Source organism: Ochotona princeps, chromosome 27 (assembly GCF_030435755.1).
Source record: "Ochotona princeps isolate mOchPri1 chromosome 27, mOchPri1.hap1, whole genome shotgun sequence".
Lineage (NCBI taxonomy): Eukaryota > Metazoa > Chordata > Mammalia > Lagomorpha > Ochotonidae > Ochotona > Ochotona princeps.
In genome coordinates, this window is record NC_080858.1 from 10132987 (window position 1) to 10146631 (window position 13645).

General features: G+C 38.9%; 1 protein-coding gene across 6 annotated transcripts in view; it reads left to right on the forward strand.

Moving 5' to 3' along the window:
- SOX5 (SRY-box transcription factor 5) overlaps nucleotides 1-13645 on the forward strand; it is a 569607-nt gene that overhangs the window by 196721 nt on the left and 359241 nt on the right. For 4 of the 6 annotated variants that reach the window (XM_058655908.1, XM_058655911.1, XM_058655912.1 and 1 more), the window contains exon 1: nucleotides 9056-9132. The exons of 1 other annotated variant lie outside the window; for it this stretch is intronic. The gene's annotated coding sequence lies outside the window, so the exon portion shown is untranslated. Of the gene's footprint in view, nucleotides 1-9055; nucleotides 9133-10604; nucleotides 10701-13645 lie in introns of those variants that run through there. One more of the 6 variants, XM_058655910.1, reaches the window with a different exon arrangement.

The following is a 13645-nucleotide window of genomic DNA, read 5'->3' on the forward strand; positions in this document are numbered from 1 at the left end:
ACAGGAAATGACTGCTGTGACAGACATGTCCCCTAAGACCTTTGCTTCTAAAGGAAACACCTCGACTCCATGTTTAAAAACAGAGGCCCCCATGTTGCAAGACCAAGTTGTTTTTGTCTGCAGTGAAATATGAAAATGTAAAATTGTCCCTTTCGATTTTGTACTTAGTTTTTTAAAGGTCATACCAACTTTGAGGACTTAGAGCAATAGTTTCCCTGCTGCCATAATTTGCCTTTATTAAAAAAAAAAAAAAAAGGAAAGGAAAGAAAAAAAAAATCTCTCAGGGTCAGACATTGTGCTGGTGCTGTCCAGCTGCTTTAAATTCTCCTTATGGATGGAAATTTGAGGTTTTGAAAATGCTCTTGTGTAACTGTGATCAGACGTCCTCTGATGGATGCATTGCTGCTGTTGATTATTTTGTACTTGGTTACTGGACTTCCCCTGAGGCTCAGAGCCTGTTCTGAGGGAGGCTCCTCTTGTGACACTGTATTGAGATGAACTGTGAAAACTATCAGTGTAGATTTTAGGAAGTTCACTCAGCAAATCTTTTCTGGATCGTGGGCTGTGTTAGCCCAGCGTCCATAGGAATGAAGCAAATGAACACAGTCCCTTGTCATCATGAAGTTGCCATCTACTGTTAACAGTAACTCTGCTGTAGTGCCCACTTGGTTGTATCCTTTCCCCACTACTTGGGTATTAATTGTAACCGGCACTGCTTACAGAATCTTTCATGTTAAGCGCACTTTAAATCAGGCTACGTGAAAAAAGTCCATTGGCAAACTAATTCAAGACCTGAGTTACAGTAGCGTTCTTGTTCTCCTGAGCTTTTTGAGGAGATTCACAGAGACGGTGAGGAATCTTGGATCGCCATTTGTATGTGCCGGAACCACAGGCGTGATCCTGGTACTCAGCCTGGTCCTAAATCAAAATGGGAAACATGGGACATGTGTTGCAGGGCGACAGGTTCACTCTCTCCCTGCGATGCCAAGGCTGCCACCTAATGGCAGTGCTTCTTTGAGAGCCAGATGCTCTGCTGCAGACCCACCTCTCTGCTGACGCACCTGACAAAGCAACCGAAGGGTCGTTGCTACTCAGGAGAGAAACAAGGGTGGGGTCTGTGGCTCCTGGCTTCCCCCTTTCCCAGACCGGGATGTTGTGGCTGTGCGGGTGAGTGAATTCAGTGGGTGAAAGGTCTCCTTGTCTCTCTCTGTCTGACACTGTGCCTTTCCAATCACTCAATCAATGCATTTTGAGAAGCAAATGAGATGACAGGAGCAGGACATGTCATTATCTGTGCAGGCAGTTTTGTCTTAAGACTAGTCTCTTACAAATCCACAACATTATCTACCTGAGCTACCATATATGTGTAAGACTACGACAGGAAATTGTATATTAGAAATATACAAACAGTAGTCTCTGAGACAGACAAGAATTGGGAAATTTAACTTTTGATAAACTAAAATTATCAAAAGCAAGTCACTAAACATAGATTATGTTCCACTGGTTTTTCAAAATGATTTTTTTTTTGTGCTTAGTAATTTTTATATTGAAACTTACGAGCATCAGTATGTTGCTCAGCATGCTTTCCTTCCTTATCAGAGCACCTGCATTCAAATGCTGACTCCACACCCAATCCCAGATGTCTGCAAGTGTACATGCTGGGAGGAAGCAGGTGATGGCTCAAGGAGTTGAGTTGGTGCCACCTACATGGAAAACCCAGGTTGGGTTTTTGCCTCTTGGCTTCAAGCCGGTACAGCCCCAGCTAATGAGGATGCTTGGGGGGCATGAGCCAGCAGGTGGGAGGTCTGTCTGTTGATCTGTGTCCCTGCCTCTCCAATCAATAACAAATGAAGAAAACTATAAAATTAGGTGGCTGAGTAGGTTAGTAAATAAATATATCTCAATGTCCTGTTTGGTGCTCTATAAATATTAGCTATATTTATTATCACATTTCAGTGAAATCCATGGCTAAAGTGACAGGAAATCTGGGGTATTTTGGAAAAGTTGCAATACAAATGTGTTACTGTTACATTCAGATTCAATAAGTAAAAATTATATGCTGTTGTCACCCCAAATTTGAAATTCCTAGGAATCATATAGTTTAAATAATATATATAGTTTGAGTTGAAAAATTTAGGTTTGAAAGAGCCTAAAAGTTCAATAATGTATGGAGATATAAATACAAGAAAAATACCAGACTTGCATCATTAGTAGGTATGAAGCATTTATTTAGTATAATCATGTATCTGTATTGTATTTAAGTTAAATTTATGCTGAGACTTTGGGGAAGAAAGAGGAAAGATTAAGCATTTCAAATATACTGCCAGTCTTAGAATATAATTCATATATAATTCATACTATCAGCATTTGTCATCATTAAAAATGAAGGAAATTATACTGTGTAACTTATAAAGTATTCACATTATCAGTTCCTATATTATGAAAAATTATCCGTAATTACAAGGTAGTTGTCCAAATGATTGGTTCTCATGAAATTTCTTATAATAATATACTTTACGTATTCCAACATTACATTCTTTGCTTTATACCTGTTAAATTCTGTTGATCTTTGTAATACATAGCGGAAACATTGGCAAATCAAACCTTTTTTTTTTTTTTTTTAAGAAAGTCTCAGCATTTAAAGGACCCCTAGGGATGAATGTTGTGGCACAGTGACTTAAGCTGCAACGTGCAACCTGCATCCCATGTTAGAGTGCTAGTTTGAGTCTAGAATGCTCCACTTCCAATCCAGTTCCTGCTGATTTGTCACCGGGAGCAGAGGGTGATGGTGTAAATGTTTGGGACTCTGCTATCCATAAATAATGGATTCATAGAAAAAGTAAAATTAAGATGGTGACTTTGGTGAAAGGTTTTGAAATCCATACATAACATTTTTGTAATACATGTTTTCCCTGAAGTTCTTTAAGACATTGTATAGGGACCAATGCTATGGCATTATAGGTTAAGCCTCTGCCTGGGGTGCTGCCATCCTGTGTGCTACCGGATCAAGTCCTGGGTGCTCCACTTTTGATCCAGCTCCTACTGATGTGTCTGGAAAAGCAGCGGAAGATGGTCCAAGTGCTTGGGCCTCTTACACTCAGCTGGCCGACTGGGAAGAAGCTCCTGGCTCGGACTAGCCCAGCCCTGGCTCTTGTGGCCATCTGAGGAGTAAACTAGCAGACAGAAGACCTTTCTCTGTCTCTCCTTCTTCATCTGTAAATATCTCTTTCAACTGAAATCATTAAAAAATAGGACTCATTGTATAGCATTTCTGGTAAGTGATCTGTCTTCTCTCTGAAGAGTTACAGTGTTGAGATCATTACCCTGTAAGTTAAAGCAAAATACCTTGTTTGGTTGGCTGTGAACAGATTCTTTATATTTTATTTACTTTTTAGTTATTATACAGGGAGACAGTGTCCCCATCCCCTGGTTCACTCCTCAAATGTTGTCTGGGAGTGAGCCTGGGCCTATCTGAAGCTGGGTGCCTGGAACTCAGTCCAGGTCTTCAAGATGACTGCAGGGACCCTAGTACTCAAGCCACCTTCTGCTGCTTTACAGTGTGTCCATTCACAGAAATCTGAAATTGGGAGCAGAGCTGAGCCGGAAACCCGGGGACTCCTGTTTAGGATGTTGATGTATCAACTGACATTTTTGATGTCTAAAAACTGATGTTTTTAATGCTGGCCTGTTTGAATGTCTGCTTTTAGTTTAGATGTTTTGTTTAAGTTACCTCTATTAGTACATCTGATATCATATAGTAATTATGTTTATATGCTAACCTTGCGAAGACTTGACACTTGACACGTAGCAGATACTTGATAAATGTTAAACGAATAGGTTCTGTTCTAAACAAAAGTGAATCATAAGTATTCATGCCACAATTGATCTCCTTTCTGTAATTTCCTTTGATTCACACAGGGAACAGGAAGTGCCATGTGCAGTATGAAGATCCATGAATAAAACTTTAGAGGCTAATATATTTTTAAAGATACTTTAACATATCTCATAGAAATTCCATAGACATTAATCTCCAGACAGCTTTGTAGAGGTGTTTAACTTTAGTGGTAGCTCCTCGTTTGATGCCCATGATCCCACACAGGAGCTTCTAAAAAAAGTGCATTCTCTAGTGGTGTTCTCTGGGTTTCCCAGAATCAATAAAGCTATGTTGATTATTTATTATAAAACACATTTTTACAACTTTGCAATTAAAACAATATTGCTAACATGCAAGTATTAATTTCCCTTAGATGATAGTTATTTACTGTTTCTTGTATTTACCCACATTACCTTGAAAATACGAGTGAGGGTTTTTATTTCTTGACAGTACATTGACAGCAATGCTTATTAATTCTGAATAGTTTCTAAATACTCCAGGAGCTGAGGGGATATAGTCAGTATGGTTATAGTCAGCAAGTAATTGATAGTGTTTAAACTATGTTGACATCACACCATCTTGAAGTAGCTATTATTGCAGGCCAGTTTTGTGGTGATAGCCAGCTGAAACATACCTGGTGCTGCGCATTTCCTATTGATTTTCTTCTGCCAAATGATGGATGGAACATTCTAGTGCAATTGTTTTTACTGGGAGTGTTTATGACTATATCCCATTGTTTTAAAAGATTTCATTTGAGGAATGCAACATTTTTAAGTGGGCAACATGTACATTTGGGGAATGGCTTTGGAGGAAAAATCCTGGATGTTATTTTATAAGAAAATACCATGAATCATCATGAGTGAAACTGTTACATGTATTGACAAGGAGATTCTCAGTAATTCTCTTTTTTTGTTGTTGTTGTTTTGTTTTTGTTTCTGTTTTGGTTTTTCATGATAGCTTAGTTTTTTCTGGTCAAAAGTCTTCTTTTTTGGCCAGGATGGGAGCGGTGTTTCGCCTCATTTTGCCAAGCTGGCCTTTCAGTGTGCTAGTAGATAACGGTCTAAGCCAAACTGAGGAGTTGTGATTCAACAGCAGTGGTAGTACTGTAAGCGCAGTGATACAGGCACCTGCATTTCGCATTCATTCTTTACAATAGAAATCCCTTTCTTTGTCTTACACACAAAGTGGGGAGACCGTTGTGTGAAGAACAGTTTCTAGTTAAACGTTCACAATGCCTGCGTCTTATACTATGCCCTGCTCTCCTTTATCCTAAGGGTATTCAACTTCCCCTAAAGAAGCAGATGGTGGGAATCAACTTTATTCAAGTTGTTTGGAAATAAATGTCATGTGGCAAAAACTATATTCTAAACGCCTAGCAGTGGCGTGAGGTTTGGTACGTTGGTAGTAGGAAAAGTAGTCACCTAGCTCTTGCTGTCATTCAGGACTGATTTCTTTTAACTTAGATTGAGATTAAAGTTATTGAAAACTGCAAATGCGAAAGGGCAAGATAATAGGTCTGACTTGCTGGTCAGGCAACATTCAGACAATCTTGCTTTACAGACTGAGTATATAGTTGTTTCTTTTTAATTCAAAACCTAAAGTTTTAGCTATATGGAAATACTAAAATAATTTCTTACTTTTCGAAAGTTCCAGATGTATTAAATGTAGGTGGGTTTTTAAAGCTAATCAGGTTGTTTTCTGTCTTCACCTTAATTATGCTTTATGGCTGAGTGATTAGACAGCATGTATGAAACATATTTTATGTGTGGGCAGTGCTACCTGCTTTTATATATGCTTGTGTACTTGTCTGAAAAGGCATGCCTAACGCTCTGCTTACATGGCCCGTAATGGGAAGATGGTTATTGAATGAAGTTACGCAGTGGCAATTACAGAGCTGAGAAAAGTATGTGACTAAGATTCAGTGCAAATTTGCTTATCACAGCCTATGTTATTAACCATCACCCTGTACTTTTAGTTATAAGGTGCTATGTTAGAATCTGCGTATTTTTTTCCTTGAGAAATAAGTAATTCTGTCTGTGGCTTAGAGTTTACAAACCAGTAGTAAACTTGCTTTGATTTTTATTGAAAGTTTCTTCTGCATTTTAGATGGGTTTTTAGCAATGAAGATGAAGATTGGAAAAGCAAGGTCTTATTTATTTATGGGACAGTGTTACAGGGAGAGACAACAGGGAGGTCATCTACCTGCTGGTTCGTTCTCCAGATGGCTTCCATGGCCACAGTTACACCAGGCTGAAGGTAGATGTACATGTGAGGATCCAAGAATTGGGCCATTTTCCACTGCTTCCCAGCACGCATTCGGAGGGAATGGAATTGAAAGTGGAACAATTGACAATCTAACCAGCAACGGTACAGTGTCCAGGCACTGCAAGAAGCCACTACCTCACTGGGCCAAGATTTTGTATATTAATCTAGAAGCTTTCGAATGCATCACTTCCTCTAACACAAAAGTATGCTACATTTGAGGAGAGACATAAGTCAATAAATTTGAACTACTAACGTATTTTAAGGACAATTCACTAATTAGTAAAGAAAATCAAAATTGACTTTTTTCTCATCTGGGTCCTCACATATCTAAAGCCCTGGTTCCCTACTGCTCACATTTCTACCTTTTGTAACTATTTTTTTTTTTACCCAGATGTCTTTGCCTCTTCTCTCTAATGCATTTCTTTGCTACTCTACCACAATGCAGTTTAAATTATTTTCGAAGAAATGAAAATAGGAATACTTGTTTCTGGATATATATGCTACAAGGAAATCCTGAGTTTCCAAACTGGTTTAAAGTTACTTGTCTGGGAAAATATTGAATTGCCCTAAATTAATTAAAAATACTAACATAAATGGAAGCATAATGGATATAAACAATCGAAGATGATTCTCTACACTTAGAATGGCTGGTACATATTTGTAAACCAGCTACTCTGACAAAATTTGAAAACATCCTGTTTGAAAACATTTTTAATGCTTGATTATATAATTCCAACAAAGTTGTGGGCTTTTAAAAGATTTATTTATTTATTTTGGAAAGGCAGATTCATGGAGAAAAGCAGACACAGAGAAAAAGATCTTCCATCTGCTGACTCACTCCCAAGTGGCCACAGCAGCCAGAGTTAGGCTGATCCAAAGCCAGGTGCCAGGAGCTTCCTTCGGGTCTCCCACATGGGTACAGGGTCCCAAGGATTTAGGCCATCCTCTACTGCTTTCCCAGGCCACAAGCGAGGAGCTGGATGGGAAGTGGGGCAGCCAGGGCATGAAATGGCGTGAGTATGGGATCCTGGTGCATGAAGTCATGGATTTGTTCACTGAGCTATTGCACTTGGCCCAAAGTTGATTTTTCAGAAAGTGATTTAACATTGGGTTCTGGAGATGAAAGTTTAACATTCTCAACGATAATAATAGTTTTGAAAGATATTTCCAAATGTTATGTTTCCTTCAGTAATTTCCTCTGATAGAGGGGTAAGTTACCTTCTGAAAGCTTGACCTTTATTAACAAGAATGAAATCTGGATTAAATTATGGTAGACTATTTAGTCATTGCATAACTCAGTGTCTTTTCTAAGCACTAAAACCTTAGCAAGACTTATAAAAAGAATTAATAATCATCCATTGGGAATGTATAGTTAGAGGGTGCAGGAAAGGACCTGCCATAACTGGTAGGAATAGATGCAACAAGGTAACATTATAAAGCAAGTTCTTAAAAACGTAAGATGGGAATGGATGTGTAGCCTAAGTATAAATACACCTGCCTCTGGATTTCTTCGTTGGTTTTCCAGATTTGGCTTCTAATGCTACCCTCCTACACATTGCAGACTTTGGGAATTAGTAATGATGGGTCAAGTCACTGGGCTCCTCACATCCACTAGAGAAACCTGGATTGAGTTCCTGGTTCCTGACACCAGCCAGACCTGGTTGTTGTTGGCTTTTGTGGAAATTCCTATTTGTTATTTTCTGCCTTTCCCCCATACAAAAATTTTAGAAGCATATTACAAAAAAAAAAAAAAGAAGAAGAAGAAGAAGAAAGAAGAAACCTTGGGCTGGTATCAGACTAACAGCAATGTTCACTGAAAGTTTGCCTTTCAGTAAAAGGGACAGAAATGAGAAATGCATTTCTAATGGGCTGAGGCAAAATCAATTTTAATGCATATATTTAAATTCTCTGACACAAAGATGTTCTTTATTTCCTAAAAAGATTATATAGGGGCCTGTCACATTAGCCTATTGGCTAAAGTCCTCTCCTTGCATGCAGGATCCCATATGGGTGCCGGTTTGCATCCCGGCTACCCCACTTCCCTTCCAGCACCCTACTTGTGGCCTGGGAAAGCAATCAAAGATGGCCCAAAGCCTTGGGACTCTATACCCATGTGGGAAACTCAGAAGAGATTCCTGGCTTCAGATCAGCTCAGCTCTGGCCATTGTGGCCAGTTGGGAAGCGAACCAGTACATGAAAGTTCTTTCTGTCTGTCTCCTCCTCCTCTCTGAAAATCTGACTTTCCAAAATAAATAATAAATTAATTAATTTTTTAAAAAGATGAGATGGATATTGTAACCAAGCACATTAAGCCGCACAGCATGGCATCCCCTCATTCTGTGTTGTGCCTGAGACAGTCTCCTCTGATACAGATCCCCACTAAGGCACCTTGGAAGGCCCCTGCTACCCATGGGGAGACTGGGATGGGTTTTCGACTCCTACCTTTGGCCAACCATGGCTGTTGCAGGCATTAAGGGAAGGAACCAGTGGATAGAAGATATGTCTTTTCCCCTTCTGCTTTTCAAACTAATAAATAAGTAAATATAAGTAATACAGAAATACACATTTTGTTTTAGAAAAGTGTTCTCGATTTGAGTTGTGGTTATGATTAAAATGTGTGGAATATGTTCTAAGTTTCCTAGTGGATGCCTAGAGCCAGAGGTTTTATCAAATCCTTCATGTACTCTGTTTTTCTGTGCATACAAAGCCATGATCAAGTTTAATTTGAAAATCAGATACAGTGAGCAAAATTAAAACGATCATAATATGCTATGTTAAAAGTTAGATATTCACTCTCTAAGTGTCTTATTGTCCTGCACTCACCTCTTGCGATGATGCGATAGAAAACAATGCCCGCGTGATGAGGTACAATGAGGTAAATGACATAAGCATTGTGACATAACACTAGGCCACTATGTAAGAGTCACTTGAGCACATGTGCTGTGATACTTTAGTAGTCAGTCTGGTCCCCAGGATGGCTAAGTGACTAACAGGTGGGTTGCATATTCAGCATACCTGTGCTAAACGGAGGGAGGAGGATGTTAGGGGTGGACAGAGTGGGAGCACGTGAGATTTGGTCATCTCCTCAGAGTGATATCTGAATTAAAACTTGAAAATTGTTTACTTCTGGAGTTTTTTATGTCATGTTTTTTGGACTGGAGTTAACAGCAAAGCTACGTGCAATGGAGGATCAGAGTTGTGGAGCAGGTAAATATCTGAATTCGGGTTCAGTTACTTCGTAGTGAGACCTTTATCAACTTACATAGTAAATCTGAACTGGTTTCTTAAAGTAATATTGAGGCAATAGGATCTGTTTTGTAGGGTTTAAAGATAATTCTTTCTTGAAATATGATTTATATCCCATAAACTTTACCAATTTAGTGTATAAATCAGTGGTTTCTAGTACTTCAGAATTGGGCAACCATCCCCACAATCTAATTTTAGAATATTTTCATCACTCTGAATGACACCTTGTACTCACTGGCAGTCACTCCAAAATTATCCCCCGACCCCTGTCCTAGACAACCACCGATCTATTTTTTGTCTATATAAATTTGCTTATTCTGGACTTTTCATATAAATGAAGTCATACCATATGTATTACTCTAACTGGTTTCTTTTATATAGCATAGTGTTTCTACAGTTCATCTCATATTAGTACTTTATTCCTGTTTACTATCAAATAAATACTCCAGTCAATGGACATGGCAGATTCTGTTTTCCTAGTCATCATCTGATAGCTATTTGGGTCATTTCCATGTTTTGGATTATAATGAAAAATGCTGTTGTACACATTTGTGTATCAGTTTTGTTCTGTTTGTCTTGGATTTTTACCTGGGTCATTTGGAGATTCTTGAACCCTTTGAAACTACCAAGCTGGGGTGGCTGGCTGTTTAACATGACAATGAAGATGCATTCCTGCATCTTACATTGGATTGCTTGAGCTCCTACTCTGGCCTCACGATTCCCTCGGCCGCGGACCAGGGCAGCCGTGATGACCCAAGTGTCTGACTGCTACGATCTGTGTTGTGCTTCTGCCCTTAGGATGGCCCATTCCTGCCATGGCAAACATTCAGGGAGTGAACTACTAGACTGAAGCTTCTAGTCTCCATTTCTGCTTCTCTCTCTCTCTCTCTCTCTCTACTTTTCAAATATATAAATTTAAAAATCATGCAAAACTTTAGAAATTGTTTCTCCAGATGGCTGTACTAACGCTCATCTATGATAGTTTCAGTTTTCCTGTCTCCCCTGTTACGTTATTGTCATTCTTTTTTTTATTTTACATCCTACATATGGAAGTTTCTTGAGGTTTAGGTGCATTTCTCTGATGTTAATGAACTTGAGTGTCTTATCTACCTTTTAACAATTAGCATATTTTAACTGGAATGATGCAGTTTTAATTAGTATCATATGTCCTAGAATAGTGCTATCTTTGATGTTTAGTTTTCTAAATAATCATTTTTAGGTGTTTGAGCAGTGGTGAATAGAGTGTCTACAAACTTTCTGTGAGAGTTAAGTATTTTAAGAAAAGGCAAGTTGAGAAGTTCTTCCTGGTAAAGACGTGAGTTTTTAAACATTTTCTTTTCAGTGAATTTTTTTTTGTTGTTTGTGCCCTCTGTATTTCAGTCCTAGATGATGGTTTGGAACTGATATTGACAGGCATTATTATTTGGTATACTTGGGCATTTCCAGTTTGTTTCAGTGGAACCAACTGTTGGAAAGCAACTACTTCAGTGTTTCTGAGAGTAGGTTACCATGAGGAGCAGGTTGATATATGTGCAGCTGTTGCCTATACCCACAACAGCCATGAATGTGGGAAGAGGTGGACCATGCAAACCACTCCAGTTCATCGTTTACTTTAGGGAGACTATGTTTTCTGTTAGAGACATACATTTCGTGTTAAATAGAAAAGTATACAGATTTGTGAAGGAATCACTTTTTACCCTCCCTGACAAAGGATAATCCCTTTAGGTCATTGGCAGGACCATGTGAGGAAGCCTTGTACTGCAGCTGCAGTGGTCTTTGGATAAATAGAGGATTTAATAATGTTCAAATATTTGCCCCAACCTCAAAGGACACCCAGAATAGAACTAACTTTGTGGATGATGCAGCGCTGTCCGTATAGGTCTGGTGGCTCCTACCCAAGGATTCCTTTGGTGTATTTGGCTGGCTCTTTGACGAGTGCAGTTGTGGTAGCCATCATTGAGGGAATTTGCCTTCAATACTTGTAAATAATGTCAGCATAGTATGTAAGAATGACAAACTTGGAAATAGGAAATGTATATTAAAAATGTCTAGAAAATCTTCCCCAGGGTTTGATGTTCTTGGACCCATGAGAGCTAAGATTTGGGAAGGATTAATTAGCTCAGTCTAAACGTTCCTTCACATAAGAGAGTCCTATCTAGCAATTGCTACACGTTGTTCATACACAGCAAGGACCATTTGAAATAGGTATTCCACAAGAAACGTGCTCTTTGAAACATGCTTGACTTCCCTGCTCATTCCATCTCCTCTATACATACTCTACTAGCTTTTAGAGGGATGTATCATCTTTCAGAGTCCCTAGCATAAATAACTATCTGGAAATCAAAAGCTGTTGATAATGTTTTGGTGAAAAGGAATCCACATGAATTAACTTTTATTTAGCTATTAAAAACATCTACACTAACTTTATGTGGATGGTGTGCTAGAGAGAAAGATGTGTATTTTAACAAGTGTTTAAATGATCATGCCTCCATAAACTTGCCGGCAATGAAAAAGAGAGAGAGAAGGAAAAGAGAGGATGGGGAGGATTTGGTCTGCTTTGCAACACAAAGGGCTTTCAGTTGTGGGACATTGGAATGGGGGTGTTTGGGTAGTGGAAAAAAATGTTCTAGCATGTGGTAATGAGGTTAGAAAAAAAAAGAAAACAGCAATGGATGGTTACTTTTCTCCATCAAGGGTCCTTTATCCTCACAAGCTAAGACAGTGGTCAGCATGTTAGACACCCCTCCCTGTCCTATCCATCCCTTAACTATGTCCTTTGACCGGACTAGTTTATACAGCTGGGCCTTTGTTAAGCTTTGGGGGACACAGAGGAAAACAGCCGAAAAGATGGCAGATGCAGTAGCTGTAAAATGGCAAATGATAAACACTTTGTGGAAGTACAGGCTTCTAGCTTGATGATTTTGCTGCTGGTTAATTATCTTTTGCTTTACTGGTTTTTAAAGCGGATACCCTGATTCTTTTTAAATTTTGGTACCGAGACAGATTTTGCGAGAGTAATTTATAACTTCATTAGATGAGTTAAAGAGTTGCTTTGCTCTGTTTTAACAAACAGTAAGACCAAGCACAGTTATATTGCGACCTCAAGTTACAATCTAAAAGTAGATCTTTGTATTCTGGTGACAGTATCTACATTGTGTGTGCTTGGCCATAGGACTGATTGAACAGCAGCATGGGAAAGTTAGGTTTCTATTTAGGACATACTTTTGAAGTATGACCACATGGGAAGTTGACAGTGATCCTGTCTGATAGTCCTGTTGGAATTCTTGGCTGCGATCTTCTTGATCTGCTTTCCTTGTTACATAATCCCTAGGTATTGGTTGTCTTTTTTTTTCTTTTCTGCTGTACATACCATTCTCTGTGCTTTTTCATTCCTGGGGGTGGGAAGCTAGTTACTGAACACTTCTTACCCATTTATAGGAAAGAGCTAACATTCCTAACTTACAGCACTATGGCTATATAACCCATGCTTTTAAGCTTTTCTTTTTTTTTTAACAAACAACAGGCAGTGTATTGACACCAGAAGGATTAAGGGTGGGAATAAATGATAAAAAATTAAGACATGAGATAAGTTGAGAAGTCAAACTAGAAAAAATAGGGACGCTTATGGATCTAATTCCTATTCATCCAATCAGAGGAGCTTTGGCAGGAAAGGAACCAGTAAAGAAGCCCAGGCTTCTTGTGAATATGACTCGAACTGCTGAGCGCTGCTTGGCGTTGGGCTGGAGAGATGCTGCTCGTCTCTCCTGCTGCACCCTTATTTTGGAGGTCTCATGATTATGATGGCAAATATTTCATTTCTTCTGGGAAGTTCCAAAAATTTAATTTGCTGAATATGCCTGTTTCTCTCTTAAGAAGCTCTTGTTCTAGGAAAGATTTGTGCCTTGTATATATGTTCCTTACTCTTTATTTTGAATATAACATAAATATTTTCTGCTTTGTACATTTCTCAGCAGCTGCTGTAGAAAAAGACTGCAGCCATGTCTCTCTGGGTTGTGGAAAGAAATGAGTGCCCTGAACTGGCTCAAACTTCACAGTGTAAAAACTATTCTTCTTTTTCATTTTTTTAATTTTAAAATTTATTTCTTTTTATTGGAAAGTCAGATATACAGAGAGAAAGGTCTTCCATCCACTGGTTTAAGTGGCTACAAAGGTTGGAGCTGAGACAGTCTGAAGCCAGAAGCTTCTTCTGGGTCACCCATACAGGTGCAGGGTCCCACGGGCCTTCCTTTACTGCTTTCC